Source organism: Camelus bactrianus, chromosome 34 (genome assembly GCF_048773025.1).
Source record: "Camelus bactrianus isolate YW-2024 breed Bactrian camel chromosome 34, ASM4877302v1, whole genome shotgun sequence".
NCBI classification, from domain to species: Eukaryota; Metazoa; Chordata; class Mammalia; order Artiodactyla; family Camelidae; genus Camelus; species Camelus bactrianus.
Window position 1 is genome coordinate 8,965,989 of NC_133572.1, and position 21,707 is coordinate 8,987,695.

The window sequence follows — 21,707 nt, forward strand, 5'->3', positions numbered from 1 at the left end:
CCACATGGTTCATTTTTCCACACAGAGACTTCGTCCCTTTGAGATATAATTCCAAAATGCCATCTAGTTACTGCCTTAAGTTCGAAATCCAGAAACTGAGTGATATCCAGTCATCTCTATCATGGCAGGATGTGGTCACTCACAGTCCAGAAATCCATAAACTAAAAGTTTACTCAGGTACCCCCTCACTCATACTCATTATATAATGGTAAAACAGGAATTCAATATTAAAAAATTTCAATTGGATAAGGAAAAATAGGAAACTTTCACACAACACTCACTGGCACTAGTCCATAGAAATTATCAAACCCCACTGGCAGGATTTACGAGACTCCCTGGCCTGAGACACAGTTCCTGGATTAGCTTGCTGGGTATACCCTGGATCTGCTCTCTGCTATGAACTCCACTTACTGCCTTGTTATGGACTGAACTGTGTTTCCCCAAAATTTACAGGTTGAAGCTCTAACCTCCAGTGCGACTGTATTGGAGTTAGGGCCTTGAAGCAGGTAATCAAGGTTAAATGAGGTCAAAAGGGTGGTCTTTTAATCCAATGTGACTGGTGTCCTTAAAAAAAGAGAGAGACATGAGAGAAAAGGTCATGTGAAGACACAGCAAGAAGGTAGCTGCCTAACTCCAAGGAGAGATGCCCAGAAGAAGCCAAACCTGTTAGCACCTTGATCCTAGGCTTCTAGCCTCCAGAGCTGCAAGAAAATATATTTCTGTTGGTTAAGCCCCGAGTCAGTAGTGTCTTGTTATGGCAGCCCTAGAAGACTAAATGCAGTCCTCATGGCCCCTAGCTTTGCTATCTCAGAAGTTCCTCCCTGCAGGCAATATAATTCCTTCAAATAGGAATTCCTTTTGCTTTACTTTCAGTCAATTCCCTGTCCTTATAATCACAGCCAAAGATCTTGTCTAGACCTTGTTTTTGTTGTTTTTCAAGCCTGAAGACTGGTCTTTTACTTATTGGTTGTACCATTCTGCCCATCCATTTCTCTCTAAATTTAACGGAACAACCTCATAGTTATTTCAAACAGACTCAGGTGAGAAGAAAGAACCCCCAATCTACTCTGCCAGCAATTGATGCTTTTGTTTTATCTCCTGCTAAAGCTGCAAGTTTTTAGCTGCAGCTTATAACTGGTTCGGTTGGAGGTGTAGAAGCAGTTCCATCCCTGCTTTCATCCCTGCAAAGGCCCTAATTATCAATGTAGATTGCAGGCCTCAGACAGATAGCAGCTCTTTTAGCAAAGCTGTTGTCCCGTCCATCTTGGCTTCTCTGCTGGCTCTCCCCTGTAAGGCTTTGTTGAAAGTGAAGAGCAGCCAAGACACAAAAGTATTCATCTTTCCTATCATTTCCCTAGAGCTACAGCCTCAGTCAGTACATTGTCTCCTTTTCAAGCTAAAACAGGGGAACGTTTGTCACAAAAAAATCAGCCTGTAATATTGAATATACTACCTGCTGCCCAACTTCTAAGCCAGTACCATGTACTATATATTTTTTTAATTAGATGCAGTACCCCATTTCCAAGTACTTAGTCCTGTGTTTATTGTGAAACCATTAGGATGAAATGCAGAAACCTAAAAACAATAGATAGTTCAATCAGATGGGAGTTTTTTTCTCTTTCATGTATATTATGTTGGAAGTAAATGGGGCAGGGTCTGAAAGCGGCGCCAATCCCCATTCTTCTATCTTGTTGCTCTTCTGTCCTCAAAAGGGCCTCAAAATCTGAAGCTTCTAGCTAATAGAAAGAAAGGTATGAAGATCATTCCTCCTCTTTTTAAACAAAATTTTCCAGATATGTACATATGAAACTATTTTTGCTTACACCTTTTGGTTAGAACTTGGTTCTACACAACACCTAGCTGAAAGGAATGTGTCCATTTCAGAAATACAGCAGAACTGCCAAACTGTTAAGAAGAGGCAAAAAGGTATGCTCTCTCCCTTTGGTACACTGCCCCAAAAAATTACTCACCAGTTCTAGTTGTGCCCTATGGCTAGACATTTAGTTACTTCGCATATCTACCTGCAAGGAAAGCTTGAAAATAAAGATTTTATTCTAGGGAGACAAATACCCAGCTAAAAATTGAGAGTTTTATTACTAAGTGGAAGGCAAGAACAAATATGTGGTTATGTGACTCATATAGCACAGTGTCTATCATATAGTTAAAAACTCAGTAAATTTTAACTATTATTTGTGTCAAAATGTGGTCCAGGGAAGACCCTACACAGGTGCCTTGTTTTATACTCCTACTTGGATAACTTTTATTTTTTTTAACAAATTTTTTCTTAGAGAAGTTTTAGGTTCACAGAAAAATTGAGCGGAAAGTACAGAGAGTTTCCATGTACCTCCTGTTCCCACACATGCATGGTCTCCCCCACTTTCAATGAATAATCTTTACTGTTCACTATATAGAAGTGAAACCCAATCTTTCACTTCTTAGTATTCTTCTATTGTCATCAGCAGCACAAAAAACTCCACTGATATCTTAAGTATGAAGTTACTTCACTACAACTTGAAAAAAATCTTAGAGTACAAACCATATACCATAGTTTAAGGAATAAAGCCAACTTTCTCTATACTTTCTAAAGTTTATATTGTTAGCGTATTTCATGTGTGTTAAAGAAAGCACAGATCAATAGCAAAATTTATTGTACCTCTGAGGATATGTACAGTGTGCATAAGTATATTCTATATTATAATTTTCTATTTGGAGAACAAATAGAAATTAACATTGCTTTAATAACACAAAGAACACCATGTTAAAGTTGACCAAATCTTTGCTAAGGGTGAAACAGGAGATTTAGGGATTCTCAACTGGGTACAATCACAGGGTTCATACAAGTAACATTTCAGGGCCCATGGGAGGGTTATCCTACTCACAACTCCACTCCCCAAATACAATTCTCTCTCTCTTGAAATCTGAAATTCCTTTGAAAAGAGATAAATTAAAAAATAAATATTGTTAGATACCAAAGATTGAGACCTTAGTGAAAAAGTTTTACTAAATAGGATAGTCTTTGAAGTCAAAAGTTCATAAACTATACCTGCCCATATTAGGAAAGCAAATACTGTGAGTGATATCACTGGATACTGATCGGCTTTATCAGGTGTGTGAGCACTGAGCTGATTGGAAGTGACTCACTGTGTCTTTGGTGTCCATCTCAGGATTATGGCATCCAGCTGCCTCTGCTTGGTACATGAAGCAGTACCTTTGGGATTAGGGTGTGTAGCTTTCACTTGACACAAATCAGGATTATATTACTCAGTCAAGTTTTCATTAGGGTCACAGGCTAGGTGCCCAGGTCTGTTAGGTGAAAATTTATCAGAAGTAAAAACTAAATGCAGTTAAGTCTGGGAGTTGCAGAATAATGTAAATAGGCATCGGTTAAGGTATAAATAACTGATGATAGATCCTGACATATTTTATTTGAAACAGAAGAAAGGAAAATAAGAACGTAGCAACATTTCAATACTTTAAATAGTGAGTCAATAGCAATTGTAGACGTGTGGCAGTGAGTAAGCATATTTGAGTAGGGACAAGCAGCAGAAAGGAGGATCACTTATGGATTAGAATATGAGGCGTTCATATAGAGTTCTCTCCCTCCTGCAGGCTGCCCCGTTGCCTGAATTCTACCACTAGTCTTTCCTTCTTCTCTCTAAATGTTTTGGTGTTTAGGAATTCACTTTTAGCTTACTAATAATTTAGAGTTAGCTAAATGAGAAGGACATGGAAATTAAAAGATGTTGGATAGTGAAGAAACTTGAAGGAGATGAAAGCATTAGAAAGGGAAAGATGCCAGAAACAAGCTTGATCCACTTCATGACCCAATCCATAACTTTCCTGGCAGTTAAGTTACAGTCTTGAATGACTTGGCTACAGAATCAGATGAAACATCGTTTTCATGTTGTTCAAGTATCAGGTAGTGCCCATAATTTAATACCAGAGTAATTTCTTTAGTCACCAAAAAAAAAAAAAAAAAAAAAAAAAGTCTTTTCTGGACTCCAAACCGAATCCCTTTTGTCCCAAAGGGAACTGCTCTTCTGATTATGTACTCAGAGCCCAACTTCACCTCAGTTTGTGAGAATTTTTTTTGTATATATATATTTTTTATTGATGTATAGTCATTTTACAATGTTGTGTCACTTTCTGATGTACAGCATAATGCTTCAGTCATACATGAACATACATATATTCATTTTCATATTCTTTTCCACTGTAAGTTACTACAAGATATTGAATATAGTTTCCTGTGAAACTTCTTAAATGAAATTCTCATACTACTGAGCAGAATTTTCCAAAATTAGCATTCTTCAGCTCCTCTAAAATTAATTTATTTTTCTTACTCTTTCAAGATTTAGCACTCCAAATTTCAACTGCAACAGAGATTTTTTTCTTCTACTCTTTCCAAAAGGAGGTAACTAACTCAGTTTGGCCTCCATTTTGCAAAAAGATTCTGCCTGGGCACGGAAAAGCTCTAGGGGTTCAAAAAAATGTAAATTGCCACTTGTATCAAACAGCTACCTACTCCTGCACCAGGATTTTCTCTTCCTGTCTCATTTACATCTAAATGTGGAGTGAGAGGGCGAGGCAGGAGGAAAACTCCACCCTTCCCCCCACTGGAGAAATAAAAGTAGAGGGAAAAAAATCCTAAAACTGTTTTCCACTTGTTATTTACTAAGTCGGAAACTAGGCTGCTCTAAGAACATTGTAGTTTCCCTTTTTTCAGTCTTGGTTTTTCATGCTAATTTAGTTCCTGGTACTGATTAACAACAAAACTCCTGAAGAGGAAAACCCCTGTGTAGTCTGTCTTTACAGCCTGACAGAAAAGTGAAAGGTGGCAGCATCTGAAGGCGAGAAGAAGGCTACAGCCTAACAGCAGGAAGAAAGAACATGGGCTGGCACTGCAACAGGGCCCCTCTGCGAGTTCGCTACTACGTTTCATAACGTTCTGAATTTATTGTCTAAACTCATGACTCTTACATTGACCTCCTAGAGCATGCCTAAGCATTCACACAACTGTTGGGGAAGGGGAGGTTCGTGGTCAGTGACTTATCTCCTCACTCACAGTGGATCAACTAATCACTGTGGAGGACATTTTCCGACCTCACCAGTCAGCTCCCAGGAAGAATTCCCTCATCTTTCAAGGTCTCTTTCTTAGCTGTATTTAGGTGGGTGCTTAGCAGCCTTCACTATCAGATCTCTTTTATCCTTTATCCTTTCAAGTTAACAGTAGGTTCCTAGGGCTTGAGGGGAGGGAGAGGGGGAAAATAAAAAAGAAGAATCAGCCCATTTCCCCTAGCATTTTGTGCAATACATTCCCTTTATTTTTTTTTAACAGGCTTCTTTCTTTTACATACATAAAATGAAGCATAAGTGATATTTATTGTATAGTTGTTCATATGTTGTACTGAGATTTTTAAATGTTCCTAAAATATAAGAACAGTAATGCCTGGAAGCTTTGATAATGATTTCATTGGACCCCTTTAGTAGATCACAAGAATCTTCAGTTTCTGATTATTCCTGACAGCAGGCTAGAAAGAGTGTTTTTAGTTTCTGTTGTTGTTTTGTTACTGTTGTTTTAAATCTTCAGAGTCACAAATTTCTTATTTCAGTTTGCTAACTTTAAGCAATTAATCAGCAAAGATGGATTTATTCTAACCTACTTCTTACAACATACTTTGTGAAGGTCAGCTTGGCATAAGGCAAGTTTCCTGTACTTGAGTGGCAGATTGGATACAAGAGGTGTTATTATCTTTGGTCACTAGGGTTGATTCAGCCTTTGCAGCAGCAGGGGTTCCCGTCTTGTCTCTGCATAGGTGCAGATGTTTTACAAAAAGGATAACTTTCTCACACAGAGATATGAGAAACACTCTCTTTTATACAGTAATCATTTGTTTACTAGTATGAGGAAACTCTTAAGACATTGGAGTAAGCGAAAGAGATTACTGGATATATTTTCAATGAACTGATATCATGCTGGGATTATCTGATCATATAGAGATGTTACTTTCGTCTTTGATTAGGCTATTCTACAACTCTTTAGAGATTAAAATTAATTTGTAGAAAACAAGTAGCAATGCAAAAAATGGCTGTCCAGAGCCATACATATAAATTCTGTTGAGTGGGGTAACAACTCTCCCTCTCTCCCCAAAGCCAGTTTTACAGCCATTTGCAAATACATTTTAATAGCATTGATCAATAAATGTATCTGCTGTTCAGATTCTACTTTGTATCTGTTGTAACATTTTACTGGATTTCCTCATTTAACTATACAGTTAGTAAAATGTTCAATACATGTTATTTTTATATTTGTGTGAGAATCATGATTTTATTAAAAAATTATCCTAAAACATTAGAAACAAAAATCTACTCTAACTTGGGCAAATGGGAAAATGTGAAGGGAATACCCAGGACCATTTCAAGGAAAACCAAAGCAGGAGGTTTTTGGGCCTCACTAGGTCTGAAATAGGAAAATCTTTAGGAGTTCAAAGTGGTTATCTCACCATCTATCCAAATCCATGTGGTCTTTTTGTCTGTTTCTTTCAGCAGATTGATTTTCTCTGTTTTTCCATGTATGTGGGGGAATGACCCTCTCAAGACCTTAAGTTGCAGAAACTTCTTCCATTTATCCATTCAACAAAAATCTGTTGGGTATAAGTAAGCTATGTCAGATACCTCCTGCTCCAGCACCATCAACTGACAGATTACCATTTCATTGTTTCTATACACATCCCATTCATGTCAAAAAGGCAGACTCTTATTGGCTCACTTAGTTCATGCACACACTCTGATCAGATCAGCTGTACCCAGAAGGCAAAAATCACAGTCCACTGCCAAGGAGAGAATTCCCAAGAGGATGGCTGGATAAAGTAGACAAGTGGATTAACATGCTTTCTCCAAATATGAAATGTAAACTATTAACATAATACAGTGTTAGATATACACTCTATTGCAATCCCAACCAGGGTATACTTCAGTACAGTTCTGACACTAATCACCTGGTGTTAGTGCAGACTCCAAATGCTAAGAGCTCAATCCTCTGCAGACTGCCCTTACTATGGTGGCTAGCCACAAGTTCCAGAGGTCCTCAGTCCACCTGCACTTCTGACTGCCTTGGTTATAAATTCAGGAGTTCCCATAGACTACTCAGACTTGATGATCCACTAGAACAACTCAGAAATGTATTCTACTTACAATTAGTTACATCATAAAGGACATAACTCAGGAACAGTCAAATGAAGGTATGTATAGGGTGAGGTCTGGGACAGAATGCGGAACTTCTGTGCCCTCTCTTTATGGGATCCAGGCAAGTCACCTGTCCAGTACATCAATGTATTCACCAACTAGCAAACTCCACTGAACTTTGGTGTCTAGAATTTTTATTGGGTTTCAGTACGTCGGCATGATTTATTGAGTAAATCATTGACCACATAATTAAACTCAGTCTTTAGCCCCCCTGCCTCCCTGGAGGTCAGACTGGCTCAGAGTCCTAAATATATAATCCTCTAATCATATAGTTGGTCTTTTTGGTGACCAATTCCCCACCCTGAGGCTATTTAGGGGCCCATCATAAGTCACCAGTTGGTATAATAAAGATACTCCTCTCCAAGGATTTTTGAAGCTCTATGCCAGGAACCAGGAACAAAGACCAGATATATCTTTATTTTATCACAGTATATATTAATGTTGTGTTAAATGCTACAAGAATTCAGGCATTCACTTCCCCTGGTTGTGGGGCAGGTGGGGAGGGTTAATGGCGGAAATAAAAAGAGCTGGCTTACAGAAACAGAAATTACAGGAGTGGAAGAGGACAGATGAAACAATTCAGATGAGATTTTTTTTTTTTAATCTTCTTGTTTTAATATGAAATATTGATTTTAAGGAAAAGTACTGGATTTTCGTTTGACTGAAATGAGAGTTTGTGTGTAAGATAAGGTGCTGAAGGCAACCGGAAGTCAAAAGTGCAGGATTGTGAATACCAGGCTAATAACTTTTTGAAATTTATCCTCTTGATAGGCCATTTTTGTCAGGGAGGGGGGGTGTCATAAGTGGTATTTTAGGAAGATCAGACTGATAGCAGTATGTAGTTTGAATTAGAATAAAGAAATTAGAGAAGCTATTAGGGAGTGTCAAGGTATAATTTTAAAAGAGCATAATTTTTAAAAACATGACTTTAATACAAATATAGAATGAACATATGTCAATGATTATTATTTAACTCATTAATGAGTTTGATGGTAAGTTAGTTCAAAGAATTAGAGGAATGGAGGATATATAATAGTCCATCTGAATAGGCATACAGAAATGCATTTGCTAGGTTAAAACTTTGGAAGTATTTTTTTCTATGGCAAAGAAAGAATTTGCGTCTTCTCTGAAAAAAAATTTACAATTTAATCAACAACTTCACAGAGTCAAAATCTAATCAATGGTAAATATTAAGTCATATGAAAGTGTATGCCCCAGAAAATTAAATAATCTTTGGTGGGTGAGATGGGAAAGTTTGTTAGGCATTAAAGGGACATGTAGTCATTTTCTTTTGTCTTGTTTCTGAGTTTTAGGTTTTTTTTTTCAATCACCCCCTGCCCACAGACACACCTTTCCCCTTTAGTAACCATAAGTTTGCTTTCTATGTCTGTGAGTCTGTTTCTGTTTTGTAAATAAATTCATTTGTCTCATTTTTTTAGATTCCACATATAAGTGATACCATGTTTGCCTTTTTTTGTCTGACTGACTTCACTTAGTATAATCTCTAAGTCCATCCATGTTGCTTCAAATGGCATTATTTTATTCTTTTTTATGGCTGTAGTATTCCATTGTGTATATATACGTGTATGCATGTATATGTATGTGTGTGTGTGTGTGTGTGTGTATATATCACATCTTCTTTATCCAATCATCTGTCAGTGGACATTTAGGTTGCTTCCATGTCTTGGCTGTTGTGGATAGTGCTGCTGTGAACATTGGGGTGAAAGTGTCTTTTTGAATTGGAGTTTTCTCCTGATATATGCCCAGGAGTTGGATTGCTGGATCATATGGTAAGTCTATTCTTAGTTTTTAAAGGAATCTCCATACTGTTTTCCATAATAGTTGCACCAGTTTACATTCTCACCAAAAGTGTAGGAGGGTTCCCTTTTCTCCACGCCCTCTCCAACATCTATTGCTTGTGGACTTTTTAATGATGGCAGTTCTGACTCATGTAAGGTGATAACCTCATTGTAGTTTTGATTTGCATTTCTCTGATACTTAGTGATATTGAGCATCTTTTCATGTGTCTATTGACCATTGTTACGTCTTCACTGGAGAAATGTCTGTTTAGATCTTCCACCTCATTTGATTGGGTTGTTTGTTTTGTGTTATTGGACAGATAATTCTTCTTAATAGTCCCCCTTATGATCATAAAATATTTCTGAAGATTAGTCTTGATACATATTGTTAAAAGCTGGGCTCACTGCATTTCAACTTGATTCATTTACGTGTGTGGTTTCCACAGATTAAGAACCATACCAGTTTTTTCATGGTAGGCTTTTCATATCTGGTGAAATGAGATTAATTCATAAAATATACTCCAGTATATCCCTGATAAGACAATTGATATGTTTAATTGTGTCTTCATAAAAAGTAGGACAGATTCTTTTTGAATATATGCAAATTATTATATTGGCATGAATAATAAAGACTCAGCCGAAATCTTTGTTCTTGAATGCTGAAGAGTCAGGCGAAACAAAATGCCATTTAAAGAATGTTTAATATCAGTTTTAAAAGCATAGTCTACTACATTTAGGGTTGGAGATAGAATCTGAAAAAAGAAAAAAAGGGTTTCCTGACATACTTATCAGAAAATAGAACACTATGAGTAATACAACAATATGTTTACTCAGTTCTATGTAGATCTTCCACAGGACCTTGGGTTAGTAGGTTTTCACAAAGTCACGGTTTCTGAACTGAAAATAATCTGAAAATCACAGTTCATTCCTCTGGTACAGTATGACAAGGTATAAATAATGGCAGTTCAGAAGCTTATACAGATGAGTGTATATTCATTGCTGTATTAATAATTAGAGTGCCTTGTACAGCCCTGTTTATGAGGCTCTGAACCTGTCCTTTGTTGCTGAAGATCTAATTTGTATTAGGAACTTACGGCAAGGCTCTTAGACAAGCATGAGGGGAAAGCATAAACCACATGTCGATGATAAGATTGCATAACTCTGATTAATAACACTAGCCAATAATATCAAAATGAAGAATAAAGTTCTTTATAGGATAACATACATAACAGCTATAAACCAAGGAACACCTGAGGCTTCCAGAAGCTGGAACAAGCAAGGGATGATGGCTGTGCCAACACCAGATGTCTAGCTTAGACTGTGACCTAACATACCAAGTTCTTAGGACCCAGGACATCACTAATTCCACTGGTCAGAATATGGGTTTAGAGATATAATATGAGAGTTGGAACTCTTATATGAATTTTTTGCCCCATTGGTTCAATCAGATTCTGAACCCATCCTGAGGCTTCAGACCGTCCTTGCGTAAAACACGATGGCTAATTATTCTGTTGGACAGTATGACCCATATTGTGGTTGTCAATCATTCTTGACCTTGTTCTTGCTCAGTGGGCCCATAAGCAAAGCAGCAATGGTGGCAGTGAAGGAGCCCATCATGAGTTCACTATCTGGACTTCACTTCGCCAAGGCTAACTCATCTCCTAGCATTGCTAAGGCTTTAATTAGCAAGCCACAGTGATCAGCGAACAATTAAAAGGAAAATAGAGAGAGAGTCCATCCATACTTTAAGGGGAAGCCATCTACCTGATTATAAGTCAGCTTCATTAAGCTCTTCGTGACATGTAGAGGACACTGTTTTGCTCTCACCTAGACTCCCTCTGGTCGTGTATTTATTTCCATAATTAAAGTGCAATCATCTATAAAGTTTTTGGATGAATTATGCACCATGCACCACTATGACATTCCATCCACAGTGCCTCAGACAATTCTTCATAGCAAAAGAAATAAGACTGAATCCCTTTGTATTGATTTATTGTTGAGTATTTATTGCTATCATAATTTGTTGTGCAAACAAGTTAGCTTTAGAAGAAAGTGGAATATTTTATTGAAAATTCAACCAGGGTATCAGATTTGGAACCTCATTTTGCAAAGTTAAAGTCCTGTCTTGCCGATGTGATAATACGTCCTGAACCAGTGACCAACAATGATACTTTCTCTCCCATAATAAAGAATGAGTCTAGGAAACAAGCAGTGTACGTTGAGAGTGGCACTGTTCATGATGACCCTAATAATTGTTTCAGAATTTTTGTCTCTTGAACTTGAAACAGTGGACTTCTCAGCTCTCAAGTCTTAGTAACCAAGAAGATGGGATGTGGTGATAGTGGAAATAAGTTTGAAGAAGAAACTTCCCCCTGGCTAATTCAGGCTCTTCATGTCACCAAAGCAAGAGGCAGAAAAGGAAGTAACAACTTTAGCTGGGTGATGGATCATGATTATAAAGAAGAAATGAAGAGTACAGCAAGAATCCCAGGGAACTTCTGGAGTCATCTCCTTTTACTATTTTCTTGTGCTACCAGAGTACCAGAGACATGCACAGACAGGATCACAAAATGATTCATCCCTCTCAGAACTGAAGGTTTGAATCACTCAACTGGGGGTAGGGTGAGTAGGTAAGGGAGGAGAGGGGAGGGAGGAGTAGAATCATACAAGCTTAGTTGCAGCCAGAGGCAAAGCACACACAGTCTAGGTAGAGGTAGAGGTAAGTCATAAGGCATAAATACCTAGTTACTGTCTCATGACCAGTTGCAGACATGAGGGCTTTAGCCATAGTCAATACATCAAATTTATTATTATTGATATTTTGTCTTTTTACTAATTGTAATAGAAATTACTAATTGTCCTTCACTATCTATCTTTTCCCCCTTCTTCCTTTGTAAGAGAACACTCAGTTTTTAATCTAGGCACATGACTATTCAAAATAAAGATTGCTTTTCTTTATCTCTCTTTAAGCTAGGTATGTCCATGTGACTCAGTTCTAACCAGTGGAATATAAGCAGAAGTGTTCTTTGTGAAAGTCCTTAAGTGGGATTGGTAGGGACATACCATTTTCACTTCCTTCTTTTTCTTGCTGACTGAAATAATGTATGTTTACTGTTTTATTTGAGAATATTCAATTTCTCCATTCAGGATAAGACAAACAAATGAAATATTTGAAACTTATAGTAAGTGTTAAGCCTCAATACCTGGTAAGCTAGTAGCCTGTGAGATACAGGTGAGATATAGGTGAAATTCATAGAATGTGTTAACTATAGATAATGTGTAAGCAGGTGGCTTGTGGGATGTAGAGAGAATTTATAAAACATGTTAAATACTGGCTTTAAGTAAGTTAGTAACTTGTAAAACATGTTGAAGTTACATATAATAAATGGAGTATATGAAAGCACAAACAGGAATGCTATTTGTAGGTAGAAAGGGGTAAAAAGGTCAAGTCACAAAGTACAGATACATCTCTAGGCTAACAGAGAGGCCATCTTTAAGCTGGATACTGTGGCAGGCAGACTTGCAAAATGGCCCTTCAAATTTCTGGCTGCTGGTATAAACACATCTTCACTTAGTTATTCATCAAATATTAGTTTAGGTATTGTTGTGAAGAGTTTTTGCAGATGGATTTAAGGTCCTAAATCAGTTGACTTTAAAATAGGGAGACTATCCAGGTGGGCTTGACCTAACTACAAGAGCCCTTTAAATCTGAGTCTAGAGATCAGAGACAAAGCTAGAAGTCCAAAGCATGAGGAGTTGCACTATTCCTGCCTTAAAAATGCAGGAGGACACATGGTAAGGAATGTGAGCAGCCTCTAGAAGCCAAGAGCAGCCCTTAGTTCACAGCCAGTGAGGAAATGGGAATGAAATTCTGTCAACAAGAAGAATGAGATTGGAAGTGGATTTATACACAGAGTCTCAGATAAGAACTCAGCCCAGCTGAACCTTGATTTCAGCCTTGTGATGCAGAGAACCTAGTCATGTAGTGCCAGACCTCTAACCTACAGAGCTATGACTACTAAATGGGTATTGTTTTAAGCTACCAAGTTTGTGGTAACTTCTTACATGGCAATAGGAATCGAATACAACTACACATCAGTGATAGTCATTATGGTACCATTCTATCCTCACATGCGATCTACCCTACCGCCATAGATAACACTCATAGCTGTTCAGCAGGCTAATTAGGGGACAACACTTGTGCCAAGTGTACTCACCCCTGCCTCTTGCTGATAGAATTAATGAGTATGTTGGTTCCAGACACCTTCTGTCTGCCAAGGTCCCTTGCTCAAATTCTGGTTCTGTTCATCATAATCACACCATCAAAGGGGAAGACTGAGGTGATAAGAGGAAAAAAAGAAAATATATGAATATCATGTAATCCAGGATTCAGATAGTGTGGTCCTTCCGTCCCATTTGCATCCTAACTTAAGTGTGTAAAACTGTTATCTCTTTTTTCCTTATTTCTTATTCTGTGTTTTAAATTGATTTAATAAACAATATAATTTGAACATCTTTATTTGATCTGAAGACCTTTTTGTTCCATGACCTCTGTGATAGCTTTCACGGTGTACTTAGAGTCTACTGTTGTATCAAAGTAATTTTCCACAATATAAATGTGGACATAATGGATGGCACTCAAGCAGCCATTTTGGTCCCATGAGGCAAAAGTTCCATGCTGAGGATGGAGTTGCTATAAGATAGAAGAAGAAACAATTTAGAAGGAACCTGAGTTCCTTACATAATGGAGGGCTGTTTGGACAACCCTGAATTGCCGACCTCTGATTGTTTTTTATGTGTGAGAGAAATAAACTTCTATCTTTTAAAAAAGTCAGTATTATTGATTTTCCATCACTCACAGCTGAGCCTAACCCCACTTTAGCAGTAATGTGTCATGTTTCCTCTGCTATTTCAAATAATTGGTTTTTAAAATGTGGTTCAAGGCCTATCAAAATGATCTTAGCTACTTGTCAAAAGTTTAGTTTCTTAGATGCTTAGGTTCTTAAATTCTAAGATCTTTGGTAGAGCCCAAGAATCTGCACTAGTAATAAGCCTCTCTGGTTATTCCATGCCACCAATATTTGTAAATTACTGATCAATAGGGAGTGTTTGTGGTGTTTACATTTAGAATTTAGTCCAAAGACTACAGAATAGCAAGGAGTAAAACCTGGATAGGTCCCCAGAAGAATTAGAGGGATAATATAAAATACTTGGAGATTTTGACCTGAAGGGAAAAACAACTTTGAAAATTGCCCCTTGTATTATTTTAGTGGCTGCCATAAAAAAATTACAACTTTGGTAGCTTAAAACAAACATACATTTATTCTCTCACAGATCTGAAGACCAGAAGTGCAAAATCAAAGTGTTGGTTAGGGCCACACTCCCTCCAAAGGCTCTGGGGGAGAATTGATTCCTTGCCTCTTTTCGCTTCTGATGGTTGCCCGCCATTCTTTGGCATTCCTTGGCTCTTGACCACATCTCTCCAAACTCTGCCTCTGTTTTCATGTTGCCTTCTTCTCCATGTGTCTTTCTAATATCCCTCTGTCTCTCTCTCATAAGGATACATCTGATTGTATTTTGTGACCATCTAGATAATACAGGATAAACTCTTCCTCTAAATGTTCTTAACTTAATCAAATCTTTTGCCATACATGGTAATATTCACTCTTTGGTCACATAAGGTAGGATTAACAGGTTCTGGGAATTAGGAAATGAATATATTTTTAAGGCGAGGGAACATTTTTTTTTCTCCTACTACAACACCTCAATATCACTTTTGGATAGAGTAGTTATTCCTGTGTATTAAAAACAATTTGAACACATTTATAGTTTTCATGTGATAGATCATCTTTGGAATTATAAGCAGATGTTTCATGCATTACACCCAAAAAGTAAAATATATTGTATGTAAAGTCATACTAGCTGCCACACTCACCATCTTCTTTTAATTCAAGCCTTGCTCAGCGAAGCTGCTTAGAATTGCATTCCAGGAGCACTGATTAGATCAGAGTAGGCACATGATTGGAGGGAAGCTAGTTTATAACCTATGAGATTACCTGTACAAGTGATTGTAAGCATCTAAGACAAACACCTTTTCTTCCTCTGTTATTTGGACTATGGAGTTTGAAATGTGGAGAAGACTGCCAGTTAGCAGAGAGATTTAGATTTAATAGTATAGGATGGGACTTCAGTTTTTTTAGTTTTTTGGGTTTTTTTCCCCTCTCTCTTTTTTTAACCAGCTTTCTACTAGTTCTTATGTACTTCATAATTGGATTTCTCTGTTGTAGGAAAGGATTATGGTATACTGAATCAAGTATTTAAATCTTGTCCCTCCCACTTACTAAGGTAGCTCTGTGATTGTCACTAAATTTCTCTGATCTCTGATTTCTTCCACTTTGAAGATTATGTCTACCTATCATGGTTGTGAAGATTACGTGACACAAAATACTTAAAATACCTGGCACAATACTAGGCACAGTGGAAACCCTCAGTAAATGGAATTTGGTAAAGGCTTTATTGCCAGTTCTAGAGAGAAATAGGTAAGTAAAACTACAAATATGGTCAAGTCACAGATTTTAAGAAATTTGACAAAGTTCTCATGGTCTTTTCTACCTCTTTTTGTGAAATGCTATCAGGAGTCTCCTAGATACATGTTCTCCAGATTCAGTTTAGTTTAAAACATGTAATTTTGTTAAAAGTTCTCTTCCTATCATATCTGATTATATCATAAGAAGGGCTAATTAATTTTTGTTCAGAGACTTTCTTATCTCTGATTAGAAATGTGCATTTCTGACCATCTGTAGCTTACAGGCCCCATGTGACTGTGTCCTGATCTTATTGGGGCATTTCTTGGTTATATATGGTAATGATGTTATAGTTCAACACTGAATGACATTAATGACTATTTTCATGTAGTGGGAAGGTATATTCATATGAGTCTAGCAAAATAGAACTCTTCAAAGATAGGCAGAGCTCAACATTACTAATCATCAGGGAAATGCAAATCAAAACCACAATGAGATATCACCTCATACCCATTAGAATGGCTATTATCAAAAAGACAAGAAATAACAAGTGTTGGTGAGGATGCTGAGAACAGGAAACCCTGTTTGTACAGGAAACTGTTGTACAGTTGCTGGGAATGTAAATTGGTGCAGCCACTATGGAAAACAGTATGGAGATTCCTCAAAAAATTAAATATAGAACTACCATATGATCCAGCAATTCCACTTCTGGGTATTTATCTGAAGGAACAAAACCACTAAATTGAAAAGACATATGCACCCCCATGTTCATTGCAGAATTATTTACAATAGCCAAGATATGGAAACAATCTAAGTGTCCATCCACAGATGAATGGATAAAGAAAATCTGATATATACATATAATGGAAAATTATTTGGTCATGAAAAAGAATCAAACCTTGCTATTTGTAACAAGATGAATGGACCTCAAGGGCGTTATGCTAAGTGAAGTAAATCAGACAAAGACAAATACTGTATGATCTCTCTCATATGTGGACTCTAAAAAACAAAAACAAAATGCTTATAGACACAAGGAACAGATTGGTGGATGCCAGAGACAGGTTGGGGGAGGGGAGGGTGGGCCAAATGGGTGAAGGGAGTCAAAAATTACAAACTTTCAGCTTAAAAAAAATCTATAATCACTGCTTCCCTTTTTCTCCTTTTGCCATTTATTTGTTTAAAAAGCTGATTCATTTGTCATGTAGAAGTCCCTATATTACAGATTTATAAAATTACAAACATTTTCTTATATTGCTTGTATTTCCTGTAAACTTGCTAAATCTAGAAATTTTATTAGATTGAGGTTCAATTTTCTTTGGCAAGCATGTTTCAGAGATGATGCTGTATACTTCATATTGCATTACATCATAGGTCAAATAATATCCTTTTAGTGTGGACAAGATTGGCTTTGAGTTCAGGTATTGTTAGCCTAATCCATTCATCATTAAGTTTCCCAACAATATTTCAGCTAATGCCATAGTTTTCAAATTGTAGTCCATAACCTCTAGGGATCTCTGAATTTTTTCCAGGGAGTCTGCAAGGCGAAAATTATTTCAAAATAATAATAGATATTATTTGCTTTTCCTCTTCATATTCTCACAGAGAATAGAGCAGCTTTTCAGAAGCTATGTGACATTCTTGTGTTTTAAATTTTTATGTTTTAATTTCTAGTATATAATGAATATACTAATATATCAATATAAAACTTCCATAAAAAATACTTCTTTGTTGTGCCTGATAATTTTTAAAAGTGTGAGGCATTCCTAAAAAAAAGTTGGAGAACAACTGAGCTAATGAATTTATCAGCCATTGATGATTATTCCTTGAATTTATTATTTCATTAGAGGTTGTAAAATAGTAATGTTAATACTGAAATGTAAATCTGATCTTTTCACTCTTCTGCTTAAATATCTTCCTATTGTTCTTAGATTAAAGTGAAACATCTGAGGGACATGATAAGAGTATCTTATTGTAGATCCATGATCATCTTGTGGTGATTTTGCCTAGAGAAATTTTATATTTCTGGACACAAAGCAAGAGGTTGATATTCTAGGATTTAACCAGAGAGCCAATACTGGGGAACAGAGAAACTAACAGAACTATGTGGCAGCTCATTGCTAGAGAAACACAACTGCAGGCAGTAAGAAAAGAGGAATGGAGAATGGAGGTTGACATACAGAGAGTTTTCCCATTAAGGACATTTGCTAAATTCTTAAGTTGTACAATTCTTAAGCAAAGAAACAAAGTAGAGTGCTTCCAAAAACAAGAGTGCAGTGTTTTGCAGTCTCAGGCTGCTGAGGAGGTAAGAAGTAGAATTTAGAACTTTCCAGAGAAAGGCTCAAGTTAACACATCAAGCATTTAGTTGAAAGCTCAGGAGAAATATACCTTAAGCACAGAGGGAAAAACAAGGGCAGAAAAAAATCCTTACCCAAATGACAGCCACTTGATTAAATGAGCACCTATTGCACCTTCAAAAAAAAAAAGGGAAGGGTAAGTAAATCCTCGCTGGAGGAATAGGTATCATCTGAAGATTTTACAACTTTTTAACATGATACCTAGCATCTAGTCAAAAATTACTAGCTATGTGAAGTGACAAGAATATAAAATAGATCAGTGAAGACAAAATAGAGGACAGAAATAGATCCACAACTGATCCAGATATTGAAAACAGCACACAAGAACTTAAAATAATACGTTCAAGAAAATCAAGGTAGAAAAAAAAAAAAAGAAAATCAAGGTAGAGACGGACAAAATTGATGAAATAATGGAGAACTGAATTAGAAAACTGGAATCTATAGAAAGAAATCAAATGGAATTTCTAATTATAAACTGTAAAATCTTACCCTCAGTTGTAACTGAACTTAACAACTCAGTGGGAGGGTCCAACATCTGATTAGCAGAGAAGAGATCATTAGAGAACTGAAAATAAAAAGATTTTTCTTGAGGCACAAAAAGAAAAAAAGGATTAAAAACACCAAAAATAGCAAAATAGAAATTTTAGCACAATGAAAAAGTCTAATATGAATTTAAATGGTGTTCCAGAAGAAGAAGTAGAAAACTATGTGACAGAAGTAATATTTGAAGAGATAGTGGCAAAGAATTTTCCAAAATTCTTCCAGTTATTCTCTTCTTCACATCCTCCTGCTCTTTAATCTCTATTTTCTTCTTCCTCTTTTCCCTGTGTTTTAGTTTGGATAATATATATTGACTTTTCTACAAATTCATTGATCCTTTATCCTACATCCAGTATGCTATTAAGCCTATACAATGAATTGTTAATTTCAGTTATTGTATCTTTTGCTTCTAGAATATCTATTTGCTTTTTTTAAAAGAGATTCATATTTATTGTTTAAGTTCTATAGTTTTCACTGTTTTATGTATCCTTCCCCCTGTTTTCTTTAACACATTCATAATAGTAATTTAAAGGTTCTTGTCTGCCAATTCTAACATCTAGTTAATCTATGGGTCTGCTTCTAATGGCTATGTTTTTCCTGTTTACAAGTCACATTTTTCTTCTTGTTTGCATGTCTTGTATTTTTTCATTGTATGTTGAACATTGTATATGGGAACTGAAATATTATTTTATTCCAGAGAGTGTGTGTCTTTTACACTGTTAGGAAGATAAACTGAGAGATACTGCTTTGATCCAATTAGGATCATGTTTTGTTGGGTTTAGATTATAAGTTTCCTTTGTTTGAGTTCACCTCAGATTACAACCATCTTGAGAGTGAAATTTGAAATTCTCTTCTATGTGTATAACATACCCATTCCTCTACAGGACTGAGACTAAGCATTGTAAGACTGACTATATCTAATCTGGAAGCAGAAATCCTGCAATTAACAAATTTATAACTGTTTATTAAAGAAAATTTGGAAAATAATTCCACATAGAAACACACAAAACTCAACCAAAATGTCATCACTTGCAGAGGGAGATCAAAGTTGCAGAATAGAAGATGTGGAGCTCACCTCCTCCCACAAATACATGAAAAATACATCTACATGTTCAATAATTCTCACAGAATACCTACTGAACTCTGGCAGAAGATCTCATACAATCGAAATTACAAGAAAGATCACCACATAACTAAGTAGGAAAAAACAAAAGGATTGGGATAGGACCTGCACCCCTGGGTGGGAGCTGTGAAAGAGGGAAGGTTCCCTCACCTTGGGAAGCCCCTTCACCAGTGAGGAGGTCAGCTGTGACAGATAGGGACCTACAGAAGCTCGGAGAAGAGTGCAAAAAACAATTTACAGAGGGAAGAACAGAGAGACACCAGCACAAAAGGTCCTTGCTACCTCACTGCACTCCTCAGTCCAAGATGCACCCCTGCTGGTGCACATGTGGGCTGGGTACTAAAACTCATGCGTCAGAAGACAGACCTGGGAAGAAGACTGCGGTTGGCTGTGTGCAGCTTGAAGTGGCTGGAGTGTGGTATGGGTTGTGTGTGCAATGGAGCCCAGGTCTGCCATAAAAGCCTCAGTGTTAACACACAGGAAGGGAGGGGCAAGACTCCAACATAGCAGCCTCTTTCTTAACATGTTCACCTGTGGGCTTGGCTGCACTGTAGTAGCCCCATTGTTATTGTGTGCATGTGAAGGGAAGGGCAGGATGCTGCCATAGCAGCCTCCTCCTTGGTGAGCTCACAGCCTGTGCAGCTCCACCTCCACAACTTCTGGGAGCTTGCAAGTGCTGGAGGGATGCCCCCAGGAGGCAGGGCTGAAATCTGAGCTGTATCTCAGGAGGCTTTGGCAGATTTATGTTTCTAGTGCCTTTGTAAGCTCAGTGCATGCAGGACATCTGAGCAGATTACTGGTGCCTAGCTGGGGCAGTTCTGGTATTAGCAGATTCAGGATTTGCAGGCATGTGCACGTGGAGGTAGCGCTGGGATCTAGGCTGACTTTATAGCTACCATAATGTGTCCAAGAGCGTGACTACACTCAACTTCAGTAAGTCCTGGTGCTTGACTTCAGTGGATCTACCTTGGTGGCTTTCTGAGCACAGCACATGAGGGACATCTAGGCAGATTGTCTGCATTCCCATAGCTGAGGTGCGGCCAAGGACAGTGCAAACAACAGTGTACTATGTGAGCCCACACAACGAGTGACAGGTAGTACCACAGAGTGTGCTTCCCAGTGGACAGCTTCTGTGGAGGTATACTCAGCTCTTCTCCCAGTGGAAGTGCTCCAGTCCCACCTATCTCACACTACAGTGCAGAAATGGATCTGGGGGCCTCTACTCCATCAACTGGGGAGCAGACTCAGCCCCCAACAGGGCTGTGACAATCACAGAGAAAAGAGGAAGCTCTGCTCAACATCCAGTGCAGGCTCTGGTCATAACAAAATCAACCAATCACATTTTGATCAAGGGAATGACAGACAGCACACACAGAGGAAAGACATGGCAGGCATTCATACTAAAAACAGCCCTCACAAAAATATTAGGCTAAAGTAGGCTACACAGAGATGCTCCCACATAAAAACAGTCCTTCAAGACCAGAGTAGATAATTGTTACTCCTAAATTCATAGAGTCTGAGAAAGATGAGTAACATGAAGAAGCAGAGGAATCACTCCCAATTAAAAGGACAAGAAAAATCCCCTGAAAGAAGAAACAATGAAACAGATCTCTCTAGTCTACTAGATCCCAAGTTCAAAATGAGATAATAAAAATACTGAAGGAATTAAGAAAGGCTATTGATATAAGTGCAGATCACTGTAACAAGGAACTAGGAAGTATAAAGAGGAGTACATTAAAATTAGAAAACTCACTTGCCAAGACAAAAGCTGAGCTGAAGGCAACAAATAGCAAACTAAATAATGCAGAAGACTGAATAAGTGATCAGGAAGATAGAATAATGGAAATCACCAAATCAGGACAGCAGACAGAAAGACAAATAAAAAAGAAAAGAAAGCAACATGAGAGATCTATGAAGTAATATAAAGCATGCCAATCTACACATAATAGGGATCCCTGAAGCAGAAGAAAGAGAAAAGAAGATCAAAAATGTATTTGAAGAAATTATTGCTGAAAACTCCCCAAACTCAAAGAAGGAAAGAGATATCCAGGTACAGGAAGAACAGAGGGTTCCAAACAAAATGAACCCAATGAGACCTACACCAAGACATATTACAATTAA

General features: G+C 37.4%; 1 long non-coding RNA gene across 1 annotated transcript in view; it reads right to left on the reverse strand.

The window, feature by feature from the left end:
• The window catches only part of LOC141575880 (uncharacterized), a 200,332-nt gene that overhangs the window by 163,735 nt on the left and 14,890 nt on the right, over positions 1-21,707 (reverse strand). Inside the window, exons 3-5 of the long non-coding RNA XR_012503902.1 lie at positions 18,413-18,488; positions 17,998-18,037; positions 13,262-13,379 (exon numbers count right to left, since the gene is read on the reverse strand). This is a non-coding gene — a long non-coding RNA (uncharacterized LOC141575880). The remainder of the gene's footprint in view (positions 1-13,261; positions 13,380-17,997; positions 18,038-18,412; positions 18,489-21,707) is intronic.